The 13,926-nt window shown below is 41.9% G+C and overlaps 1 protein-coding gene across 18 annotated transcripts in view; it reads right to left on the bottom strand.

The window, feature by feature from the left end:
* The window catches only part of ZNF462 (zinc finger protein 462), a 135,828-nt gene that overhangs the window by 79,028 nt on the left and 42,874 nt on the right, over positions 1-13,926 (bottom strand). The window contains exon 1 of one of the 18 annotated variants that reach the window (XM_079113338.1): positions 6,641-13,303. The exons of 14 other annotated variants lie outside the window; for them this stretch is intronic. The gene's annotated coding sequence lies outside the window, so the exon portion shown is untranslated. 3 more of the 18 variants (XM_079113340.1, XM_079113325.1, XM_079113339.1) reach the window with 3 other exon arrangements.

Below are 13,926 nucleotides of genomic sequence, written 5' to 3'. Positions count from 1 at the left end.
AGGGGGCCAAATGTCTGTTCATGGAGAAAATTCCAACATCAGTATATTGCTCTTACTCAGTTTTAGCTGGAACCCTGGCCAAAGACAGGCAATCAGACATACTAGAGACGATGTCCTTGACTTCATAACTTCAAAGAAGCAGATAAATGTTTAGGGGTTTGATATATCTTCAAATGTCATGTATCAAGGAAACCCTTAATACTTCACAAGTTTTAGCAGTTTCTGAGTTTCTCCACTAAATTCAAATTTCTCGGTATCTTAATATTGACACTGGTTCTGCCTTGGACTGATTTTCTTTTTAAACTAGAGTCTTCTTAAAAGTATGGAGGCTGTCCACAGGAAGAAAGGGCAAATCTCAATCTCCACCAGCTGTTTTAATGTTACTACATTGGTGCCTTATCACTCAACAGTGGAACAGCATTGAAATCTTGGGAGTGGTGGATTTTATTCTCACTTGTATTGCTTTAATATCCTCACTGATATTAGGGTACACCTGTTTGCCAAATAATTTAGTTTTTTTCTTTCATGAGCTAAATGGTTATTTGCTCTTTTGCCACCTACCAATTAAAACCTGACAGCTTCTCCAATCTAATTAGGTCGTAAAATATTTCTCTGGGGTTTTCAAACAACCAGCTTTAGATGACAATCCAGATTTTAGTTTAAAGTTGCACCTTGGCACCTCAGTCTACATTAAGACAACAGAAGCTGGCAGTTTGAAGAAGGGCTTCATAAATCTGGATTTTGTCTATTTCCTCTTCTCTCCTTTATAACATGAAGTGGATGCACGTTTTGGATGCAAACGCTGTGAACCTGGGTGAATAAGGCAAAACCTGCCTGGCCACCTTCACTGCTAGTTACCACATGACTCAAGTGGACAGAAAGCCTTCACACTAACTCAATGGAGAGTCCCACCCTCTAGAAGTCAAAGATGTATTAGAAAGGTGTCATCCTTCCTACCTAAATCTATCTCCTACCTTGAGATAGCCCGTTATTATCTTAATGAATTACTTCATTAAGCTCATCGTAAACTCTACTGAGTCATTGTAATCTAGAACCAGATGTCCAAGAACTAAAGCTGTAGCCAAATCCATTTTATGATGCAATTTTCTGTACCTTTCTTATAAAAGATAAATGATTTCTGCAGGAGGAACAAAGTCCAGTGACAATATGTCAATGGAGTGCAAGGAGCCATTGCACCAGGATTTTCTCTGAAAGAATGCTCCTCCTGATAGCTGGCTAAAATAACTTCTGGCAAGTCCAGCTCTGGACACACTGAGCTTGCAGAGTGAGACGCAGATATTTACCTCCTCTTCTTTCACCCAGCAATTTATCCTTTTTCAATAAACATTGAACTATGCACCAGAGTCTTTTCAGCTAACTAAGTCTCAATATTCCAGATACACAAGCTTTTATGTCTAAGCACCAACCCAAATTGTGTGGAAGAGGTTGCTATCAGCTCTGGATCAAATTACAGCAGTCAGAGGCCCCACCCCACTTCTCCTTTCGCACAGTCCATTAGACCTGAAAACAAATTTTTCCATGGTGCGGACGACTCCTGCATTTAGAACACTTCACAGAAAAAAGCAGATCATCCAGTGCGCACTCCCCATCCCCCAGCTTAGTCCTTTCATCTCAGCCAAACAAGCCACAGCTCTGCTGAATGTGTTTATCACACTTTCAAGAGATAGGAGCTCCTGCGTCACTGGAGCTCTAAGACTCACTAAGCTGCCCTAGTCCTGAGCTTTGGGAGCAGCCATTTTAGCTCAGAGCTTCTCCTCCGTGCACAACATGTCTTCTGGATCCTGCCAGGCTGACAGTCACCAGTGAATGCTACAGGGCAGGCTGGGCTCCTCCTCTGCTCTTCTCTTCCCAACAAAGAATGAACTGTTTTCATTGCTTTCCGAAAAGCAGCACCTTTCTCCTCCTCAAATGTCATTCACCAAGATCTCCAAAGGTTCTTTTATTCCATGATTGATAGGCTGGCTTGTGAGTCCTAGCTGAGCACTGGCTAGAACAGGACGACCCAGGACCAGACCCTGTTCTACAGCAGGCTCTGGGGGTGCTCTGGGGGAACCTCCACAACGCCTTGGCTTCTTGGGAGTCGTCCTTCCACGCACAGAAGACATACCATCTGATGGGGCTTGCCAGATTCCAAAGTCTAATGACCTTTGTTAATCACCAGCCAGTCTGTCTGCATCAGCAGACCCTGCCAACAGACACACCCTTCAACACAAAGGCTCTAGCTATTCCTTTTAAAAGAGGTTCTCTGAAAGCTCCATTGTGTAGCCCAGAGGAAAACAAAATCTCTTCCCTTCAAAACTTCAAGCCTTTAGAAATAATGCAACAAAAGGCTTTCTGCTGTGTGTCTTTTGGAAAGTTTGAGCCCGGTTTGCACAACATCAACAAAAATGACGGTTCTGCACAAGGAAAGCAGGGCACCTACAGCCTGAAGTCCTCCACCCGTAGATGGAATTCATCTCTCGGTGCAGCTCTCTTAATATCTCGGTGTCTTCTGAGGCTGTTATCAAGGATGCTAACCTCACTGGCCACAAACACAAACCAACAGTCTTCTTGTTCTGCTACAAAGGAGATTAAAGGGTAATGAGATCAGAAAAAAGGGCCACTGATTTGGAAAAAGAAGAGATGATGAAAGTGATTTTCTAATGGGTTCTAGCTTTAATGTTGTTGCCGTCTCGACCTCAAAAATAGCTCAGAGCCTTAGAAGAGGTTAATCTCCAGGCTGCTGAGAGAACTAGCAGCAGGTAGAGCTGAATGGCCTTCAATTTGATGTCTGCACCAATACCGAAAGGAGGATGGAGCTTACTTTGAAAGCCTCTTTGCCTTTGTGTACACATTTCTCCTGAAGATGCTGACAGAAGAAGAAAACAGAAATTGCTGGCATGGCCCAAACAATCAAAGAAACAGAAACTTGATATGTGTATGAGACTGTAGATGTATACTCGTACACAAAGCAAGAGTAGGAGGAGAAGAAAGGAGTAGGGAAGGAGAGACACAAAGAAAACCGGACCTGGAGATGACCCACCCATCTATCAACCAGGGTATGTTTTTTTGTAGCAGATGGTCATCTTCTCGAAAAAAGGATGAGAAATGAAGCCCTGTGTATATGACTATTCCATCAACTCAGAAGAGTGGCAACCCCCAAGGAGCTAACCTACGAGGCTACAGAATTATGATTCCAACTTAAAAACCTTGGCCTCAAATCCACTGACTTCACTTAATAACACTGCGATTATGAGATTAGCAAAATTTTTTCTCACCGTATCAGAAAAAAAATCAAAAGCAGGAAAGGAAGCTTCTGAAGTAAATGGAAAGAAACACTATTTGGAAGGTCATGAGATCAATGTGCAAAATCAAACAAGCACCCTCCTCTACCTCCGACTCCTAGTGCAGTAGCTCCAGGCCCCCCTCTACAGCACTGATCTTTACACACCACCCCTGACGATGCCTGCAAAGTGAATCCAGATTCATTCTCCAGCAGCCTACACCTAATGTGACTGGTCCTCCTGACATGCAAACCAGAGATTATCCTAATTATTGATTGTTCTTCAAACTATTTATTTTTGGTGGCTGGTTGGTTGGGTTTCTACTTATGGTTTGCAGATTTCAAAATGTGCAGTTTTGATGGGCAACTCCAAATCCAGTCATCCACTGTGACAAACTCCTGAAGACATTGGTTAAGGACCCTCCAGAGAACCCATGCAGGATGTGGAACATACACACTGGGATGGGGAAAAGGACATCCCGGACACAGGCTGCTCTTTCTTGGTCTCGAGAACACCAGTTTCCATTGGTACCAGCTGTCCACCCACTTTCTGTGCTCAGAACTCCAGAGGTGCACTATGCCTCCATTTTTCCACCTGGGGAGGAGAAAGCAGATAAGCTGCAGCCTGGTCCTGTGTCCTTCCAACTCACTGCTCAGATGTAACTGGAGAGGGGAGGCGTCCTTGACGTTTCCCAGCCTTCTGGCAAGCCTGCCACCGTCCACCCTTGTCCAGGTCAGCTTGGCAAATGCTGCTCTCTGAGCTTGATGACCAGGAGCATAACGTGGTCGTCAAGTCAAAACCCCAAATGTCTCCAGGAAGCGACCAAATTAAACTACACAGTCCTTGTCTGGATCTAACCTGTTCTCTGACTGAAGGCCTGCAGACCAGAAATAAAGCCGTGAAGCCCACAGCCATGTGATCCAGTGGCAACTAATTATAACCTTCAAAGCCTTTGAGAAATGGATCCAGATACACCATAAGGTGCTCTTCCTCTGTCCACTCCAGAAACCTACTTTCATTTACAAGACACTGAGCTCCCCAGTTCTCCTCAGCCACAATCTAACAAGGACTTTAGTTAGCACCTGTTGTTTGCCCTTTTCTTACTTCCCTTTCCTGTGAATGGAAATACCAATTACCCAGGGACAAGTGGCAGAATGCATTCACAGTGGAATAAAAACAAATACAGAAAAATCAGGAACCTAAAGATCATTCTTAAAAATGTATTTACAGACCAAAAGCTGTTGCTATGATGAGGTCAGAGATTTGTGGGGTGTAGTGGGAGGTTAATGTTTCTAATTGCAATCCCCAGGACCTAAGGGTAAAAAATGGGGGACAAACTCTAAGTAAAACACTTGGGAATACTGGAGTGCTAGTCTTTGCAACGAGGAGTGTTCTAGATCACCGTTAGTCATTTGTTCTTGTCATAGTCCAAGTAAAATTCCAATGATTTAAAAATCATTTAGAGCATCTTTATAAACAGCACTGGACTGAGAAGTTGAGATGAAATCTCAAGAGCAGTAGTTAGGGAATCAAACCCACAGATGCCAATATAGAACATCCCGAGAGATAGACAGATAGAGATAGGAAGTAAATAATTTTCTCCACTAAACTTGAACTCTGACATGGGCCTGTGCACTACAAATTTAACAAGAGTAAGGGCACATCGGTCCTTTTAAAGTTCAAATGACATATGTACTCTCCCCATGTTATAGTTCAAGAAAAAAGAAACTAACAAAGAACTTCCAACAGCAAGCTACCTTCATCGATTCCACAGTATTTGGTACTACTATAGATCCTGGCTCACCATGTGGTATCTTCAAATGTCCTATCAAATGTTTATACTGTTTGCTACATGATCTAAGCAGTTCTTTGTACACTTGGCAATTCACCACACTAATGAAAGGTTTAACATATCAGGGAGGATAAATAATTAAGGAATTCAGAAGGGAGACACAGCTGTTCTTCAAAACCAAATTTTCAGAAGAGAAAGAATTAATTTGTGATCACATATGTAACCCCCAATATGAGACTGAATTTAAATAGTAGCGGGGAAATATCCTGAGACCAAGTCCTGCCAATGCGCATGGCCTCTGTTGTATATGGCTGGCCTGGTCCATCTGTGGGACCTTGTACACCGGCACAAAGTCTCAAGCAGGCAATTTGCAGATTAATAACCCAGTCACCTTCTGGGTAAGGATGCTAGTCTTCAGGTTATCTCTTATGTTAGGTTTGCTCTCCTAAAGAAAAGTTTTCAAGTATTACAGAGCATGCTGGAGTAATATTTCATAGCAGATACCTCTGGGATCATCATTAAAATGAGATGAGCATCTAGGGATGTAATCCAAGTGGCTAGGAAATGTCAGATATGTAAGTAAGAAGTGATTCTGGCTAAGTGACCTGTTATGAAAGCAGGTAGTGAGAGTCTAATACAGAAAGAGATACTACAGACCTTCTGGAGAATTCGTGCATTCCTTTGCAATGATATAAGGCTAATTGAGGCCAACAGGCCAGTAGGCAGTCTGCCAGCTCTCCTGTCCTTAGAAAAGGAAGCGTGTGATTTGAGCAAGGAGATAAAAGGAGAGAAGGGACAAGAAAAGAAAGGGAGGAAGCAGGGTGGTATCTCGGTCGCTTTAGACCTCATTGTCTATAAAGGGGAACCTGCAGTTCACCAGATAACTCTAATTCTGAGAAGTGTCTGGACGATGTTCTCAAGATGTGGCTCAGACAGAGCAAAGACTCCTCTCCCACAGTAAAATTCTCAAAATGCAACCATGACAAACGAGAGACCAGCTCATGATGTTCTTTCAAATAATGGGAAACCAGTCAGTGTGGAATAAATAAATGAGAAATGATAAGTACAGAGGAATTCTCTGAAATGTCATGAGTTCATCAGGAAGTTCCTTGGAAACTTTGAAGCCACTCTTGCCCTAGCATTTAGGACCAGAGATAACTGCTGTCTCTCCTTCAGAGCCAAACCTCACCCAAACGACAGAGTCAGAAAATCACGGTGTTCCTTTATAGACTGTTCAGAACGCTGGCTGGGTTTCTACAGGCACTTTCCACACTACAAGGACTCTCATTATAAAAATTGTAAAATTAAAGGGAAGTTGCAGATATGCTGCTGGGTCTTCATTACGGAACTGATTAAGACGCACAGTAAGCATGAGCTGCCATAAGAGGCACCCTCCACCTCAGCAGAGACCAGGGCTACACTGGCTCTTCCCCTGCAGGCCTGTCAGCCTGACCAACCTCAGGCAGTGGACATGTCTCCACAGCTAAACCATCCTGGCCCATAAGGTCCAGCCACACACGCCATGCCTCCATCCTAGGGTTGATTCAGAAGCTTTACAACTTACCTTGTTCTCTAGCAGTAGTTGAGGAAAATGGGTATACAGCTGCTGGCTTGTGGAGGGTGTTAAGAAAGCTTGGCCAGAGGAACTTCTTTTATTTGGGGAAAAGCCCACAAAAATCCCAATCTAATCTCTCGGGAGACTTGCTCACTCATGGATCATTCAAAGAATTCAGACAAGTCCATTTACAGCAGAAGCACATGGATAGAGCAGAAGCACATGTTAAGTGAGGTAAATCAGGCACAGAAAGATAAATACCATGTGTTTAAACTTACATGTGGAAGCTGAAGCTGATCTCAAAGAAAATAGAACAGCAGTAAGCAGAGCCTGGGAAGAGTGTGGATTGGGAAGGATGGAGGGAGGGTGGCTAATGGGCCCAGGGTTGAAACTGGACAAGAGGAATAACTTTTACCATTATTTTGGGGTGATGGGGATTGAACCCAGCTCCTTGTGCATGATAGGCAAGCTGAGGCCAACCATTAAGAGGAATGATTTATAATATTATATACAGTGGAGTGGGATAACTGGTTGACATTTAATTGAAAATTTCCAGATAGTTAACAGGGAAGATTTTGAATGTTGCTACCACAAAGAAATGATATACTGTGGCTAGAAACACCACAACTCTGATATGATCATTACATATTATCTATGTGCATTGAGATGCCAAACTGTACTCCATAAATATGCACAACTACTATGAGCCAATTAAAAATATACATATATTAATACAAAATTTTTAATTTAAAAAAAGTATGACAAATCACTTCCTTCCTGTGAGAGTGACCAGAGTCTGCAGGTAAAAGGGGTAAGCCCTGATGCAATGATTCTTCCAAATTCCTTAAATCAGACAATACTGATTACCTAAGCCTGGCACCTGGGGGTCTACCTGTCTCTTTTGAAATCATGGCTCTTCATCTCCTCACCCTGTCAAGATGAAAGTCCTAAGCAGCCTGCTTTTCAGAAAGGCAAATGGTATCTGGGTCTACATGGACCATGAACACATCCAAGTCCTCTACAGTAGGAGACTGATTTTAGTTCCCCTCCTCTTGGCCTTCACCTATAGCAGAAGCCGTTAGAAAGCTGTCCTTTCTCCTTATCAAACTAACCCACGGGCTTATTTAGATTCATTGATGTTCCCACCCTCGTGTCAACAAATTAATAAACTAACAGTTTGGGCCTGGCAGAACCCAAGAATTAGGATTCTTTTAAAAAATGACAGCCAGGAAAATGTTTTCTCTTATAGTTCCCAATCTACTTTCACCAAGTAAGTTTATTCTTAAAAAAAAGAAAAAAGAAAACTTAGACACTTATCTGTCAACACAACTGCAGACTTTATCACTATGTGAAAACACTAGTTTTCAGGTACTTGGCCAAGCCCCACATTCCACAAATCGTTAATGAAGAAATCCCACTCTAGGGGCCAGGGATGTAGCTCAGTGGTAGAGCCGTTGCCTAGCATACGTGAGGCCCTGGGTCCAATCCCCAGCACTACTGGGAATGAGGTGGGGTAGGACAGGTAAAAGGAAAAAAAAAAAAAAAAATCCCACTTTAGTCCAACAAACTTGTGCATTTTAGCTTATTCACTACTGGGTTGTTCAAAAAAAGTCGTGCAGAAATGCCTATCCAGCCAATTAAAGAATTTGTTCTCAGGTCACTAAAACCAGTGACGGCAGGTGTGACGTCTCTGCCTGCCATCTTTAATGTAAGCAATTCTTTTGAGGCCCTTACTTTGATCATTTTGATAAATGAAGAGATCAGATCAGGGTGTTGAACCTTTTGGTATAAGGACCCATTATACAAGTGTCTTTCTCATATTTTTAAGACTTTTTTTTCTTATTAAATTCATTCTCTTACTTTTTACTATGATTCAGAGACATATCAATGCCAATCTTCATGAAGATACCTTCAAAATGTAAGGCTCTCAAGGTCTACCTTTCAAGAGACTCCCTCTCACATCATCCCTGGTGAAAGTGAGCCCCGTTCCCACAACGACACCCACAGTTTCTCTTTACCACATTAGGTCATTTTATTTCCTTCCTTGTTGACATAGCACTTGCTTTTCTAGTCTTTCCCTCCCACTGGAACATAAGCACCCTAAGAGAGGGTTGTCTGTCTGTCTTGTTCCAATTGCCATCACTGTCCTAAAGACAGGATACTCAGTGTACTCAGTAGGTACGCAGTAAATATGAGTTGAATGAATGAATGAAGGAGTGAATAAATGAATGGATCAGAGCTTCTGAATGATAAGATTCTAACTGACCACAAAAAGAAAAAGACAAGACTGGTTATGAAAGTTGAATTCTTCTACTAATCCTGTATTATCAAAGTAGGGACCAGGGAAATTTTCTATCTCCCCCAACACAGGGACATCTGACAATATCTGCAGATAATTTTACCTATCATGTCCAATGGGAAGAGGCCAGGGATGCTGCTAAGCACTCTATGGTGCATAGGACAGCTCCCCTAAGAAAGAATTATCTTACCCAAAATGTCAATCATGCAGAAACTGGACACCCCCTCACAAGTGATCCCTAGGTATTTTCAGTCTCTGCATTTAGTCTACCTGCTTTTATAAGCCCTTACTGGGGTGGGGTCCTAGCTAGTAAGTTTCTGTCCAGATAATCAATACATTTTCTCCCAGTTCTAAGATTTATAACTCTATGTCTCTAATTGATCTTACCAGCCCTCATGCAAATGATATCATCAGTTTTTATTTTTATTTTCCTGGTTTCAGTATGTTGACAAAAATCTTCCAAGAAGAATCTACAATTAAGGCAGGTGACTGGTGTATCCTTCTCTAGTGGAAGGGCCCTTGCACCACCGACAATCCTGTGGGCTTTGGGAGTAAGGGCCAATGTCATTAAAAATAGTCAAGTTCTACACTTAACAAGTGGCCTCCAGCTGAAATTTCTGTGAAAAACAATGCATATTTTCTTCTCTCCAACGTGTAAAATTATCTTCTTTCAAAGTGACGGGGCCCCGGGCAACTTGAAATCACTCTTCAGAGAACAAGTAACATGTTCTTTTTTGCTCTTATATCCCCAGGGCCCAGTGCAGATCTGGCCCTGATGACATGAGATCTGTGGTATGAATGGTCACCTATATGCATGCCTGCTTTCTGGGAGAAATTAACCAGTGGAATCAATTTGCACAAAAGTTTAGGAATGTGAGCAATTCCAGAAAACCTCTACAATGAGAAAAACAAAATCTTGGTGCTACACAACTCCAACTCATGGAGCCACACCACAGTGATTAGCTGACCACCAGAACATTAGAAAGTCCCCACCTATTCTTGATATTTAAGTGGCAACCCTCCTCTTCCTCCTCATTCCACTACACTGGTCCACCCAAATATATATCACAGCGTTAAGCTACCCGGACTATCTGACACCTGAGACATCACCTGTAGCTACCCTTGAGACCATCTGGTCACCTTTCCTCCCCAAATCCTTTTAATTTTTGTTTACAAAGCATTCAGGAAAGGCTGAGGAACGATTCTCCCCCTATCTATTAAAACTGTAAAAACATTTTCAGTGGCAGGCAGTTTAACACATTCAGGTAGGAGTACAGTTTTCTCTCCTTTGCATCCCTGGAAAACATCGAAACAATATATTACTTGTGCTCTCCTTAAGTCAAAGAGAACAGCCCACTCTTAAAGTTAATCATCCATACGCCCATAATGTTCACTGGAGAGGAGATCTTAAAGACCAGAGTCCAAGCTGGTCCAACATCTTCATTTTTAAAATAGTGAAACTGAGGTCTCAAGAAAAGTAACCTGCCTGTCCTTCTGGAACATTCTCTGGTGCCTAATTCCCTAAACTGAGAAAGAAATTCAGCAGTATGGAGACTCCATAAGTATTATTCAGATTGCCAATAACTATTCATATATTCTTCATATATTCTCAGTCACAAGCAAATCTCTTCACTGGGGAGGCAGATTCCAGAATAACTCCCAGTGTTTCCTCTGCCCTGAATTCACACTTAGGAGATTAACTGAAAAGGTACAAAATACATTGTCTGCAGTTTGACTCTTCAAAGAACTTCTTAGGTATGCAAGCCAGGCGTTCATACTTTGGAAACACATTTGGAAGACTGAAAGTTGCTGACAAAGGTATGCAAAGAAAAACAAGAGCTATAACACTGAATTATCTTTCTTCAGAATCCAACCTCATGGAATGAGAACAAGGTTATGGAGTAGTTCTATGCCTGCCAAATCTACCCCATGAGAAACACCGTCTTGTTTCCTATGGAAAATGTGCACTGCCAACAAATCACTGCAGAGACTGGCCGAATAAGCCTTAAGGGGAACTGAGAATATCAGGGTCAGTTCCACGTAAAACAGAAAGGGAAAGGGCAGTCAGTCCTACAGAGGCCTGGCAAGAAAGCCAACCTCCCTGTGGCACATCCAGAAGTGGCTCAGACCAGTGGTACCAGGACCTTGCTGATGGCCAGTTTCTATTCAAATTATATACTGCCGTCAAACCAACAGCAACTTGGAAGTTTTCTTTATTGACTAACACTGCTCTATCCTTTATTTATCTGTCTTGATTCCTAGTGGTTTGTTATATCCATTTGGTGGACATAAAAAGCTGATAAATGTATCAGAACAACTGAGAATCAACTTATTAAATATTTTCCTACAGGTCTCTTACGAGAGTCGACTACCATTCTGGTGAGAAGATGAGATTTCCATGTTTATTCACGTTCTTCCTTCATGTATAATATTCTTACTGACATTCTGCATCTCTAACTTACCCTAATGCCTTAAGGCAGAGGTTCTCAAAGCTTGTTTCCTGGATGAGGTACATCTATCTGCCTTACCCAAGAAATTGGGAAGAAGGCAAATTCTCAGGTTCCACCCCTGGCCTGAATCAGAAATTCTGGAGGTGAGGCCAAGGAACTGTTCTAACACACCCTCACAGCAAATCCGATGCCCACAGAGGTTTTATACCCAAATCCGAGTTTTCCTTCCAGTAGGAAACAGACCACCAGTTAGAACAGGGCATCCCCTCTCCATTGCTCTGGAGCACTACTTCGAATGCTGTTGATCGAATGAACACAGTAACAGCCATGCAGTCCTTGGAGAGCATGAGAGGACTAACGTTTGGAAACATTTAACTTCTTATTCAGCAATTAATGGGAAAATACTAAGTTGCAGAATCCAGCATCAGAACTAAGAGTACACTCAAAAAAGACAATTGCTGTCCTTAAAAGAACAAATGTTGGGTCCAACCAATGCTGATACCCATATTCATCTTCCTTATACAAACAACAATAAATGTTGGGGAGGATGTGGGGAAAAGGTACACTCATACACTGCTGGTGGGACTGCAAATTGGTGCAACCATTATGGAAAGCAGTATGGAGAGTCCTCAGAAAACTTGGAATGGAACCATTTGACCCAGCTATACACTCCTCAGTTTATATCCAAAGGACTTAAAATCAGCATACTACAGTGACAAAGTCACATCAATGCTTATAACAACTCAATTCACAATAGCCAAAATATGGAACCAACCTAGATTGCCTTCAACAGATGAATGGATAAAGAAAATGTGGTGCCAGGCATGGTGTCGCACATCTATAATCCCAGCGGCTCGGGAGGCTGAGGCAGGAGGAATGAAAGTTCAAAGTCAGCCTCAGCAAAAGTGAGGTGCTAAGCAACTCAGTGAGACCCTTGTCTCTAAACAAAATACAAAATAGGGCTGGGAATGTGGCTCAGTGGTTGAGTGCCCCTGAGTTCAATCCCCAGTACCTCCCCCCCCAAAAAAAAGAAAGAAAATGTGTTATATATGCACAATGGAATATTACTTAGCCTTAAAGACAAATGAAATTATGGCATTTGCAGGTAAATGGATGGAGCTGGAGAATATCATGCTAAGCGAAATAAGCCAATCCTAAAAACCCAAAGGCTGAATGTTTTCTCTGACATGCACATTCTAATTCACAATAAGGGTCAGGGGGGCTAGGAAAAAATAGAAGTAGTTTGGATTAAGCAGAGGGGAGTGAAGGGAGGGAGGGGACATGGGGGTACAATGAATCAGACATTATCAGCCTATGTACACACATGATTACACAACCGGTATGATTCTACAACATGTACATACTCCATTTGGGCTGGAGTTGTGGCTCAGTGGTGAAGCACTTGCCTAGCATGTGTGAGGCACTGGGTTCAATTCTCAGCACCACATAAAGATAAATAAAACAAAGGTATTGTATCCATATACAATTAAAAATATTTTTAAAAGAGAAGTTGTATTCCATTTATGTATGATACGTTAAAATGCATTCTGTCATGTATGGCTAATTAGAAAAACTTTTAAAAGAATTTTAAAAACAAACAAAAAAAGAATATTTGGTTATGAGATGAGTAGGTAAACTCTACAGTGTGACTCTGAAAAAAAACCCAAAAACTTCAGAATGGTCAGGCAGGGTGTCCTTGAGAGTTCTGAAGGAGGACCTGGCCATCTACAGAGGAAAGGATCGGGGTATTTTATTCATAAGATACTAAGGGGTGGTTAAATCCTCAGGATCTGGAATCTTCCATGCCAAGTAAAATCTTATCAGAAAATATTTCCACGCTCCAAGTGGTCATTTGATTGTTGCACTAAAGCAAAGATGCAGAGTTAAACTCCAAGTAAAGGCCAACATCTGAATACACACTGGTGTCTGGAAATCCCTCACAAGAAATGTATATACTTCAAGCCAACCAATAACTTCCAGAAAAGAATGAGGGCTAATTGTCTCAAACTGTAAGCAAAGGCACGGATGAAGGAAAGGAGAGAAAAAAAAAAAAAAAATAGAAAGAAAAGGGAAAAAGTTTGGCCACCCCAAACCAACAGAACTCAGAACGCTACAGTCCTCAAACCAAACACAGGACTTAAAATTATATTCACAGAGTTCACAGATAAAATTCACTGACTGAGTCCCACCCAGGAACACAACCAAGACCCCTCAAGCTGCTAAAGGGCTGCACAAACAAAGCAAGCCACTGAGACTCACACTCAGGTTTTGGAGAGAGAACAGAGAGGGGTAGAGGGGTAGATTTCAAGAGATGACCAACTTCATTATCTAGGGCCGAGAATGAGAGCGAGCTCTAACCTAACCATTATATCCCAAAGACAAGTTAGGAAGAAAGAAACTCGGGATGGTAACAGAGAGAAAAGACATGGAAAAGACCAAGCAATCAAGTTTGAAAGAACAGGACTCAGAAAGAGATTATATACAACAATTAACAGAGATTCTATGGAAGGAGAGATCAAAGATACGATGATAAGACATCAGAATCA

This window comes from Sciurus vulgaris (assembly GCF_902686455.1).
Source record: "Sciurus vulgaris genome assembly, chromosome: 15".
Taxonomy (NCBI): domain Eukaryota; kingdom Metazoa; phylum Chordata; class Mammalia; order Rodentia; family Sciuridae; genus Sciurus; species Sciurus vulgaris.
Note: the sequence above shows the minus strand (reverse complement) of the source record. Positions and strands in the feature narration are given on the sequence as shown.